The 12,295-nt window shown below is 44.5% G+C and overlaps 1 protein-coding gene across 1 annotated transcript in view; it reads left to right on the top strand.

Annotated features, from left to right (window-relative positions):
- YJU2B (YJU2 splicing factor homolog B) overlaps positions 1 to 12,295 on the top strand; it is a 986,874-nt gene that overhangs the window by 681,594 nt on the left and 292,985 nt on the right. The gene's annotated exons all lie outside the window — the stretch shown is intronic.

Raw genomic sequence — 12,295 nt, 5'->3', positions numbered from 1 at the left:
TGACTTGGCTCTGATTCCGCCTACCAGGGAACAACTGGAAGCTAGCTTTATTTTCAGAAAACTGGCATTGCATTACAGGAGACAAATGGACTTTACAAACAATAGACAAGGGCTACAGGTTTCACTTCCACACTCTACCAAAAAAGAGAGGAATGCCAAACCTTCCACCAAGCCAAAAAACAGAGGCTCTAAAACAAATCATCAGCTTACTAAGGATGAGAGCAATAGAAAAGGTACCATCTATGGAACAAGGCCAAGGATTTTACTCCAGACTATTCCTTGTACCAAGAAAAGAAAATCAATGGAGACCTATTCTCGACTTGTCCGCACTGAACACATACCTCATTGTTCCAAAATTCAAAATGCTGACCCTCCAGCAACTTCTTCCCATGTTGGGCAAGGAGTCTTGGCTGGTGACTCTAGATCTCAAGGAGGCATACCTGCACGTCCCTATCGACCAGATTGCAGAAGACACCTCAGATTTCTTGCAGGATCAGAGCATTATCAATTCTCAGCATTGCCCTTTGGCTTATCTACTGTGCCCAGAGTATTCACGAAATGCCTGGCATCAGTAATTGCTCATTGCAGGCTTCAGGGAATTCAAATTTACCCATACCTGGACGACTGCCTAATACAAGCGGACAACAAGACAAAATTAATAAAGGATTTGGCCAATGTCATACAACTGTTGCAAGCCTTGGGATACACAGTCAACATTCAAAAGTCAAGGCTAGTGCCATCCCAAAGGATAACATTTTTGGGTGCAAAACTGGATACAACAACTCAGATGGCTTTTCTCACAGAGGAAAAACAAAAGCAACTACCAGTCTATTTCATGGCATTAACAACACAAACCCAGCTTACTGCAAGGAAAGTCCTGCAAGCCCTGGGCTACATGGCATCCTGCATAATATTGATCCCGCATGCCAGGCTGCATATGAGAAAAGTTACAATGGTACCTAAGGAATGTATGGTCTCAACACAAGCACAGTCTAGAAGCCCAGATACCAATTATTCCATGCCTGAAAAAAGAATTCCTGTGGTGGACCCAGGCCTGCCAGATAAACAGAGGATTGCCTTTCCACAAACCACATCCAAACAAGACCATCACTACGGATGCCTCAGACCTAGGCTGGGGGGCACACATGGAAGACAAGTGTATACAAGGCCTATGGTCCCAAGACCAGCTGAATCTACACATAAATCTAAAGGAGATGCTGGCAGTGAAACGTGCAATCAAGGCATTCAGACCATTCCTCCAACAAGGACACCTGCTGATAAGGACAGACAATACCACAGTCATGTGGTACATCAACAAACAGGGAGGCACACACTCATACCCTCTATGCCGGATGGCAATGGACCTGTGGAATTTGGCCCTGAATCTCAACGTTCAACTGCAGGCCAGATTTATACCAGGAAAAAAAAATTCACTAGCAGACACCTTAAGCAGAACTACCACGGATGCTCACGAATGGATGCTGCATCCAGATATCTTCAAAACCATAACAAAGAAATGGGGAATGCCAGAGATAGACCTGTTCGCCTCCCCACACAACCACCAATTGAAGAAATTCTGCTCAAGAGTATACCACCCACTTGCCTGGAGGGTGGACTCTCTTTCTTTCAGCTGGAAGAACCTGACAGCATATGCATTTCCACCTCTTCCTTTGATGTACAAAGTCCTACTGAAGATCAGAGAGGAACAGCCAAAGGTAATTCTGATAGCTCCAGACTGGCCAAGACAACATTGGTACCCGCTACTGAGAAGCATGTCTCGGGCACACTCATGGCCTCTACCTCTATGTCCCTTACTTCTAACGCAGAACAACTACAAGAACCTGCATCCAAACTTGAAAACACTGCAGCTAACTGCTTGGAATATTGCATAAAACAAAATCAACCAGATTTATCTCAGAGGGTTAAGGACATTATCCTGGAGGCTTGCAGACCCTCCACAAGGAAAACATATCCAGCCAAATGGAAAAGATTCCTCATTTGGAGTGCAGCAAAGGGAGAAAATGTCTCATTGGCAAACATAGCACACATTCTGGAATACTTAGCAGAACTGTTCCACAATGGCCTGTCCTACTCCTCCATTAAGATTCATGCATCAGCAATTTCAGCAGAGTACAACATGGATCCTCCTGTCTTCTCTCATCCTCTACTCAGGCAGTTCTTGAGAGGAATCAAAAACGTAAAGCCTCCAAGGAAACCACCTCTGCCTGCATGGGATCTCAACTTTGTGCTGGAAAAATTAACACTTCTCCCTTTTGAACCAGCAGCAACAGCAGACTTACAGTTCTTATCTTGGAAAACTGCATTCCTGCTAGCAATCACTTCAGCAAGAAGGGTATCTGAGTTACAGGCATTAATGGCAGTACAGCCTTTCCTTATCTTCCATCAGGATAGAGTGTCTCTGAGAACCAATCCTACTTTTATGCCAAAGGTGGTCTCCAGGGTATCCTTGAACCAAGCTATACATTTACCCACATTCTTCCCCAACCCACAGAACAGGGGGGAAAGACTACTACACACCTTGGATGTGCACAGACAACTACGCTACTATCTGGACAGAACTAAGGCCAGCAGAAAAACTGACCAGCTTCTGGTAGCATATGCAACAGGAGTGCAAGTAAAAGCAATTTCAAAACAGACAATCTCAAAATGGATAGGAAATTTGCATTAGATTCTGCTACTCTTTTCATGGAAAGACAACTCCTGAAAATATCAGGCCTCACTCCACAAGAGCTACAGCCACCACTACAGCTTTCCTACGAGGAGTGGCTACCAAAGACATTTTAGAAGCTGCTACTTGGAGCTCCGTGCATACATTTGCCAAGCATTATAATCTTCCTTTATACTCCAGATCCCGAGCAGGTTTTGCAACTGCTGTTTTGCAAGGGATCTTAACTACACCATCATTATCTTAGTGCCTCCTCCCCCAGTTTGGCTATGGTATTCTACCCATATGTTAGGACTGCAGATGCATCCTTGAAGGACATAGTACAGTTTTGTACCTACCATAAATGTAGATGTCCGATAGGTATGCATCTGCAGTCAGGATTACCCACCCTCCTTCCCCTCTGTGGTATTCCTAGGGTACTTACCCCTCTTTTAGCTAGCTGGGGGAATCTATTATGGTGTATTTGTTTGTATGTATATATCTATATATATAAATATTTTGCTCTCTACTGTTTGGAATTATCTGCATTTATCCAAATTTAGCCTTCCTAGAGGGCACCTGGCATCTGGGGCAAGAAACACTGAGGAAAATGGCGTCGGCTGATCCCTTTATACCCCAGAAGCTATGACGTCGGGTGAAGTGCGACATCAGCCGAGGCCAGACCCAGACTTTGGAATCCGGCCGACCGAAGGGCTGCCTGAGGCAGGACAACCCATATGTTAGGACTGCAGATGCATACCTATCGCACATCTACATTTATGGTAGGTACAAAACTGTACTTTCTCCCTGTGTCTTTGTGGGGTTCCTCCCACCATCCAAAAACATGCCGAATGTTTTCACCCAGGAATGGAGTTGTAGACAGCAGCACAGACTCTTAAAATTACCTATTAAGGGTAAGAGTTGTGTAGACCAGCCAATTTCAACATCACCTGTGGGTGCACAGTATCCTGTATATAGGAGAACAGGGTTCACAGACTGTGTACCACATTAGGGCTAGACACTGTAATGTGTAAAAGTTAGATTTATATGATTTGGACATGTTGACTAATGTAATGTGTTTGCAGGTGAGAAGGGGGTTAAGGACCCTGGCCTACTCTGACCTGTGCCAGGGACTCAAGCTAACAGTGGGAGGGGTCTGTGTGCCTTTGTTGGCCACTGTGTGCCCACCATAAAGCCAAGGAGCCCTGGGTCAGTAAGCTGCTGGGCAGCCAGTGTCTGTTTACCCAGCTTGGGTTACCTGGAATAGCTGTGTTGAATGAAAGCTGGATGTAAAAAAAAAAAAAAAAAAAAAAAAAAATCAGCCTGCCAGGCATGAAAATAAGGATATGGTTCATAGTTAATTACTAGCCTAGCTGTCATCCTGGCCCATTTTAAGCCTAGCCAATGTCCCTGTCAAAGGTGGGAATCAAACCCTGTACCTTGTGTCTGTGTAGTAAACACCACTGTTCCAGTTACTGTGTATTGGGCCACTGACAGGACAGAACTCTGGAGTGGATGACATGATGGTAATAAGGTGACTAAACATCCTCTGTATATAGGAGACTAGATGGAAGGGCAGTGCAGCAAAGACGGTTGACTTGGGATCCTAAGTCTAATACTTAAGGGAGGAGGACAAATTAGAAATGTTGCGGGAATTGTGATGAGGGAAGGGCTTCAGAAGACAGTGTGGGGGGGGGGGTCTGTATTAAATAATCAAAATGTACTTACCTTGAACACCTGACACCGGAACAGCGAAACATGCTTCTGCGAACATCAAAACTTTTACAAGCGTAAGTAATCATTTGTCCACCATAACAACACAACACATATTGCATTAAATCAAACCCACCAAAGTGGGCGGCTTTGCCTACCACACCACCAATGTGGGGGGGGGGGCTGTGCCCCCCCAACTATATATACCAACTCCGAGATCGCACTGTGGTGGGGAAAAGGGCAAAGTTGTGGTGTTCGCCAATGACTCCCTTAACCTAGGAAAGATTTTTGTTGTTTGCGGAAGTGAATTCCGCTGTTTTCATGACGATGAATAGGTGTTCGAGCCAAGTACATTTTGATTATTTAATATAGACCCAGTGAGGGATGTCATCAGAATTAGTGACAGATTCACGACAATCTGATTTTAGTGTAAGAATAGTACAGTATTCATAATCTCAGTCTGTGCCCAACAGCAGGCTTGTGTCAGCGAGGAAAAGAGTGCCTTCAGGTAACAATTGCAGACCTGCTAGGTAAAGCAGGACAACATGAATTGGTGTTGATAATGGGGGACCTGAAAGCACATATCCGGACTGACAGAAAAAAATATGAGGACTGCCTTCGTTCACATGGATGGGGCAACAAGAATAAAGAAGGATGGTCCATTCTAGACTTCTGTCTGGAAAATGGCTTGATGGTGACCAACACATAGTGTAGAAAGAGAGAGACAGTCAGAAGATCACATACAAGAGTGGCCAACATGCAACTCAAGTAGACTTCCTCCTAGTAAGGAAAGGGGATTGCGGTAGAATCGGTGATTGCAAAGTTGGCGAGCAGTATAAACCACTGGTTGCACAATCATCTGCAAGCAGTGGTCAAAGAAGGCTCTGTTACCAACAGAGACTAAGCTAAAGACCTGGAAGTTGAGTAGAGAGAAAGTACAAAAGTTCAAAAAAATAACTGGAGTATTTAGCACCTCAGTAAGAAGTGAAAATAGGTTGGGTTGAAGACAAATGACATTGCCTCAAAACAGCATGTCTGAAGATTATAGAACATATATGCGACCGAGCCTGGTATGGACATGAGGCAAGTAAGGAAGACAGGTGTTAGAATGGTGAACCCCAGGAAGTCATCAAAAGAAAGGAGTAGTACAGGAAAAATTTGGAGATAGAAAAGGCAGACCAGGCTAAGAAGGAAAACTAGTTGGCTAACAAAAAGGCTGAGAGCAGTTGCAGTATAAAGAGCAAGACATCAGAGGCACTCTACCAACTTCTGAAAAGTGACTCTGTAGGTGTCACAAAGAAACTTTATCAGTTTGTAAGGCCAAAACAGAAAGATAAAGAAGATAGTCATCAAACACCCTTCATAATGGAGCTCTAGAGAGTGTGATTGATAAATGAATATGCAGAGTAGTTGTAATTAGGATGGGGGATGAGTAGTTCAGATACAGATCAGGCTGCAACACAACTGACCTAATGTTTGCAGTGAGACAGTTAGTTGAGAATGAGCTAGAGATGAGGAAAGAATCCAACTAGGTATTCCTAGACTTTGAGAAAGCATATGACAAGTTCCCAAGACAACTGATTTGAGAAGTCTTGCAGTGGTTCATATTCCCAGAAACATTAATAGAATTAGTATAGGCCACGTACAAGGACGAAATGACACAGGTATGAACAGTGTTCCGATTTACAGAGAGGTTTCCAGTTGGAGTGGATATGCTTCAGGGTTCTGTGAGCCTATTGCTGTTCTTACTGGTGATGGACTACATTAGCAAGTAAGTGGGTGGGAACAGGTCACAGAGTTGCTGTATGTGGACAGTGTGGCTTTACTTGCAAAATCTGAACAAGAACTTCAAGAAGTGATAGGAGAATGGAATGCAAAACGGAAAGCACATGGGATGAAACTGAGTACAGATAAGAAAGTTGTAATGGCAGAAAATGGGAGAAATCAAATGAAGCTTCAGGTACCTGGGAGGGGTGGTTGAGTGGAAGGGATTTCTGAATGAGGAGGTCAAAACTAAAATACGAGGAACTACAGCCAACTGGCACTAAGTGTCAGGTTTAGTGTACGAGATAAAAATACCATAGAAGCTGAAAAGTAAGGTGTACAAAACAGAGGGTACACCCAGTACTGTTGTGTGCTATAGAAACCTGGGCAGTAAAAGCAGAGCAGTTGAGGAAGCTAGATGTGATGGAGATGAAGTGCTTAAAACTGATGATAGGATGCACATTGTGGGACAGATGAAAGAAAATCACAGCACAAGCCTAAGTAGCTCCATTTGCAGAGAAGTTTGACGTGGTTCAGGCACGTGTTCAGGAAAACTGAAGACAATCTAGTAAAGATGATTTGGAATAACCAAGAAGGCAAGAGAAAATGAGGGTGTCCAGCAAATAGATGGATTGTGTGAGAGATGACCTGAGTCAGTCAGACGTGACTGTCAAAGAAAGTAGGAGAGTGGCATTGAATCGAGAGAGACAGCAGCAGTTGAAGTGATGCACCTTCCCCATGTAGAAAACTGGGAAAAGGGGGTGGATGATGATTATGATAACAGCAGATGTTCTTCGTGTTTCACTGTTGCAGTCATAACTGTAGGGTGATCCTGCTGGCAGGCAGCCCGAGGTCGGCCAGAATCCCAAAGTCTGGGTCCGGCGTCGGCTGTACCAGCAAGCACCCTGACGTCAGAACGCAGGGGTACAAAGCCTGATAGCCGACGCCATCTTCTCCAGTCTTTCTTGCCGTGCGGTGGAAAGCAGCTCGCAAGTCGTTGGTTGGCGTTTTCAGACAACCTGTTTTGATTGTCTTCGGTCCGAAGTTTTCTACTTCTCTTCTCAAGCTAAGTACCCCGTTGGGGAAACTTTTTTCTTGCTCCTCCGATGTCAGAAAAAGTTAATAATTGTATATCGTGTGGGAAACAAATACCTCATAAAGATTTCCATTCTTACTGTCTACCTTGCTTAGGCCCTGACCACGACGTTTCTTGCTGTTGGTTCTGTGCCAGGTTTAATTCTCGCACTATCAAGCGTAGGTACGATTGGGCCTTGAATTATTTCGGTAGACGATTTAATTATAGGATGTCGTCGGATACTTTACCGACAAACTGAATTCAAAAGAAACGCAAAGACAAGGATAGGCCTCCGAGGTCCAAACATGATATTTTGCAGCCGGAGCCAGCTTCGGGTTCGGCGGTCGTCAGTGAGGCGGTTTTGCAGCCCCTGTTGTCCGCCACTTCGGAACCGATGGCCGACACGGACTCCCATGGGGAGCCTTCAAGGCCTAGTATTTCAACTGCTGCAGGACCTTCAGACGTCGCTCCTTCATAGGTTCATACTAAGCTAACTGCCCTTGCGAGCCATTTTAAGCCTAGCCAATTATTCCTTGTGAGACTCAAACCCTGCACCTTGTGTTTGTAAGGCAAACACCTTAATCATTAGGCCACCCTCCCAACCCTTAGATGGGTCCGGAACCTCTGTACAGGTACCGGCTTCTGAGGGGGTTTTCAGGCCTTCTAATATCACTATTTCTACAAAGACAAAGGCAAAGTCAAAGACTCCTGTTAAACCAAGGGTTTCTTCACAAGCTTCCTCGGATACAGCTCCCAAGTCCCAGAAGCAATTACTTCGGATGGCTGAAGATTTACTTACAATGATTAGGGGTTCACACCCTCCTCCAGAAAAAAGGCCTAGACAGGATATTCCTTATGATTCTTCTGATCAGGCTTCTGTGTCTTCTGTCTCTTCCTCTGACCAGGATTATTCTTTTCCTCCTTATGAGGATTCTGATGCAGAGGAATCTATTCCCTCTGCTTCTCCCCCTGAAGATTTCTCTTTTGGGGAAACCTTGCATGAGATGAGGGAGCATTTTCATTGGGAAGGTCAGGATTACTCTGCTTCCAAGAAGAGACTTAGGGAATTTCTCCTTCTCCCTCAACACAGACCTTTGGGTATTCCTCCTGTACTTGATGTTGTGGATGATGCTTTTTCTGAAGCTAACCTAAATCCTGATTCCTTGCCGCCTGCTCCTTCTAAGCCTGATAGATTTTACAGGGTTCCTGACTCCCATCAATTCTTATTTAAGAACCCTTCTGCTGATCCTGAAACTATTTCTCAGGGTTCTAGGGCTGCGAAGGCCGCTTCTAAAAATCCTATCCCTTCTGAAAAGGATTCTCGTGCCTTGGACAGGTGGGGCAAGAAGATTTACACTTCTGCTTCCCTTTCTATTAGAGCTTTAAACTGCCAGTTTCACATGTTCAAGTATCAGCAATTTCTTTTGTCTGTTTTAAAGCAAAAGCTCTCTACCTTTCCTGCATGTGCAGAGGACAAAGAATTACAGGATGTATTGCATGCAACTGAACAGGTTAGCAAACACAGTTTACATTGTGGGTTTGATGCCTTAGAAGCTTCTTGCAGGGCTGCTGCCTCTGGTACTGTTATCAGGAGACATGCTTGGCTTCGTGAGCAGAATTTACCTGAACAGGTTAAGGCTAAGCTGTTAGATGCCCCTGTTCAGCATGATGTTTTATTTGGATCCAAGGCTGAGGAGGTTATTAAAAAGATGGAAGAAAAAGCAAAATCTATGCAGACTGTAAAAGATTTTTTACAAGTTCAGCCTCCTAGATTTTCCAGAAATTGGCCCTCCAAAAATTGGTCTTTTCCCATGTCTGACAGGCCTCAAAGGGGAAAATATAGACGCTCCAGAGGTCGGGGGCAAGCTCAGGCCTCTTACAGGTCCAGACAATGGACTGCTTCTTCACCTAGAAGGGGAGAAGACAGACCTCAATCTCAAAAGAAGCAGACCCAGTGACTCTCTCCGTTGGGCTACAGGTCCTCCTTGCCTGGAAGCCCCTCTCGGAGGAAAACTTTCTCTTTTTTACCAAAATTGGACTCCTATTACCCAGGACAAATGGGTTTTAGACGTGATTTTAAGAGGCTACAAATTCCACTTTCATACTCTGCCAAGGTCTTCGGGCTGGCCGGATCTGCCAAAACATCATTGGTCAGAGGCCTTAAATCAAGTGGACGCCTTATTGGCCATGAAAGCCATAGAACCTGTTCCACTTCCAGAAATGGGAAAAGGTTTTTACTCCAGACTTTTTCTGGTCCCAAGGAAACAAAGCTCATGGAGACCTATTCTGGACCTCTCAGTGTTAAATACATTTCTGGAAATTCCAAAATTCAAGATGCTTACTCTGCAACAACTTCTTCCCATGCTCTCCCAGGATGCTTGGATGGTGACATTGGACTTGAAGGAAGCCTATTTACACATTCCCATCAGGCAGGAACGCAGAAAATACCTCAGATTCAAGGCAGGTTCGAGACTCTTTCAATTCTCTGTACTGCCCTTTGGCTTATCTACTGCGCCCAGAGTCTTTACCAAGTGTCTGGCTCCAGTAGTAGCTTATTGCAGACTCCAAGGAATTCAAATTTACCCATACCTGGACGACTGCCTTATTCAGGCAGACAGCAAGGATCTTTTACTTCAACATCTGCAGTTTGTTCAGCGTCTTCTTCTACTTCTGGGATTCTCAGTGAACACAAAAAAGTCACATTTGATCCCCTCTCAACAAATGATCTTCCTGGGAGCTCTTCTAAACACAAGCTTACAAAGGGCCTTCCTTACTCCAGGTACAGCTGGCATCAATTTTCATGACCTTGGCTACTTTACCTCAGCTCACTGCAAGGAAATTCCTGCAGGCATTGGGCTACATGGCTTCTTACATCCTGTTAATTCCAAATGCAAGGCTTCATATGAGAAAACTTCAATGGCACCTAAAGAGTGTATGGTCTCAGCATTACCACAGCCTGGAAACAATGATACCTCTGATTCCCTGCCTCCAAAAGGAGTTCCTTTGGTGGTCCAGGGCTTGTGCTTCAGACGAAGGGAATCCCTTTCGTCTACCTCATCCTGCTCAGATCATAACCACAGACGCCTCTGATTATGCTTGGGGAGCTCATTACCTAAACGATTGCCAGCAGGGCTATTGGACAAAGAAGCATCTTACCTGGCACATCAACTTGAAGGAAATGTTGGCAGTCCAAAATGCTCTTCTAGCCTTCCAGAGTCTTTTTGCAACCAGGCCATCTACTGATTCGCGCAGACAATACCACAGTCATGTGGTACATCAACAAGCAAGGGGGCTCTCACTCCTACCTTCTTTGCAGACTAGCCATGAGTCTATGGGACACAGCTCTAAATCTAAATCTGCATCTTCAAGCTCAATTCATTCCAGGAAAACAGAATCTCTTAGCAGACAGCCTAAGCAGAAATCTTTTGGATCCTCACGAATGGATGCTGGACCCCAACATATTCAGCAGGATTACAGCAGTTTGGGGAATCCCTCAGGTAGATCTGTTTGCATCTCATCTCAACCATCAGCTGCCTCTCTTTTGCACCAGGTCCTTCCACAAAGCAACTTGGAAAGTGGATGCCCTGTCCTTCAGCTGGAGGAATCTTTCGGGATATGCCTTCCCTCCTCTGCCTCTTCTGCCTCGGGTGTTACTGAAAATAAAACAGGACAAACCCAAGATTTTCATTTTGATAGCCCCAAATTGGCCTCTGCAGTTCCGGTATCCAACTTTAAGACACCTATTCCTGGCACCTCCATGGATTCTGCCTCTGTTTCCTTCTCTTCTGTCCCAGCATCAGGGTCAGATGTTTCACTCTCAAATCAAGACTCTTTGCTTGGCATCTTGGCTTTTCAGGGGCCTTTGAGTCCTTCTGCTTTTCCCAAACAAGTTTTGGATGTTCTCTTAGAAGCTAGGCGCCCTAGCACTAGAAAATCCTATGCTTCTAAATGGAAAAGATTTTGTATTTGGATGCGGGATCGAGGTTCTGATCCTCTTTTGCCTGACACTTCTTCCATTTTACTTTACCTCTCAGACCTTTTGTTTAAAGGCCTCTCTTTTTCTTCCATTAAAATCCATGCTTCTGCTATCTCGGCTCATTACAACACGGATCCCCCCATCTTCTCTCACCAGTTGGTGAGACAATTCTTGAGAGGGGCTAAGAATTTAAGACCTCCCAGAACTCCTGTTCCTGCTTGGGATCTTAATTATGTTTTGGAAAAGCTAACGTTACCTCCCTTTGAGCCTGCTGCTGCTTCGGATATCAAGTTCTTATCCTGGAAGACAGCTATTTTATTAGCTTTGACTTCTGCCAGAAGGGTGTCAGAGTTGCAAGCTCTCATGGCTGTGGAATCATACCTTATTTTCCACCAAGACAGAGTTGCCTTAAGGACCAATCCTACATTTATGCCTAAGGTGATTTCTAAAGTGGCTTTAAATCAGACTATTCACCTTCCTACTTTCTTTCCAAATCCTCAAAATAAAGGGGAAAGGATTTTGTATTCATTGGACGTACACAGACAACTAAGGTTTTACCTGGATAGAACTAAGGATTACAGAAAATCTGATCAGTTGCTTATCTCTTATGCCTCCAGTTCTCTAGGCAAAGCTATTTCTAAACAAACTATTTCCAAATGGATTGCTCATGGAATAAGGTTTTGTTACTCTCATTTTGGGAAACAAATTCCAGGTACTGTTAGAACTCATTCTACTAGAGCAGCTGCCACTTCAGCAGCTTTTCTCAGAGGAGTTCCTACCAAGGACATTTTGGAAGCTGCCACTTGGAGTTCTGTGCATACCTTCTCCAAGCACTACAATCTCCCTTTGTATTCTAAGTCTAGGGCAGGTTTTGCCTCTGCTGTCTTGCAGGGTCTTCACAGCTTTGGGATTCCACCCTACAGTTATGACTGCAACAGTGAAACACGAAGAACATAGTACAGTTGTGTACACCTACCATAAATGTAGATCTTCGAGTGTCTTCACTGTTGCAGTCGGTGTTTCCCTCCCACCTATCCCCTCTTATCTTCCTTTTCCTTTGTGGTGTATTTGTGTTTTTTCTTTTGGACACCTTTTGGTTATT

The sequence above is a fragment of the Protopterus annectens genome, chromosome 15.part0 (assembly GCF_019279795.1).
Source record: "Protopterus annectens isolate FY-2018-M chromosome 15.part0, PAN1.0, whole genome shotgun sequence".
NCBI lineage: Eukaryota > Metazoa > Chordata > Ceratodontiformes > Protopteridae > Protopterus > Protopterus annectens.
Note: the sequence above shows the minus strand (reverse complement) of the source record. Positions and strands in the feature narration are given on the sequence as shown.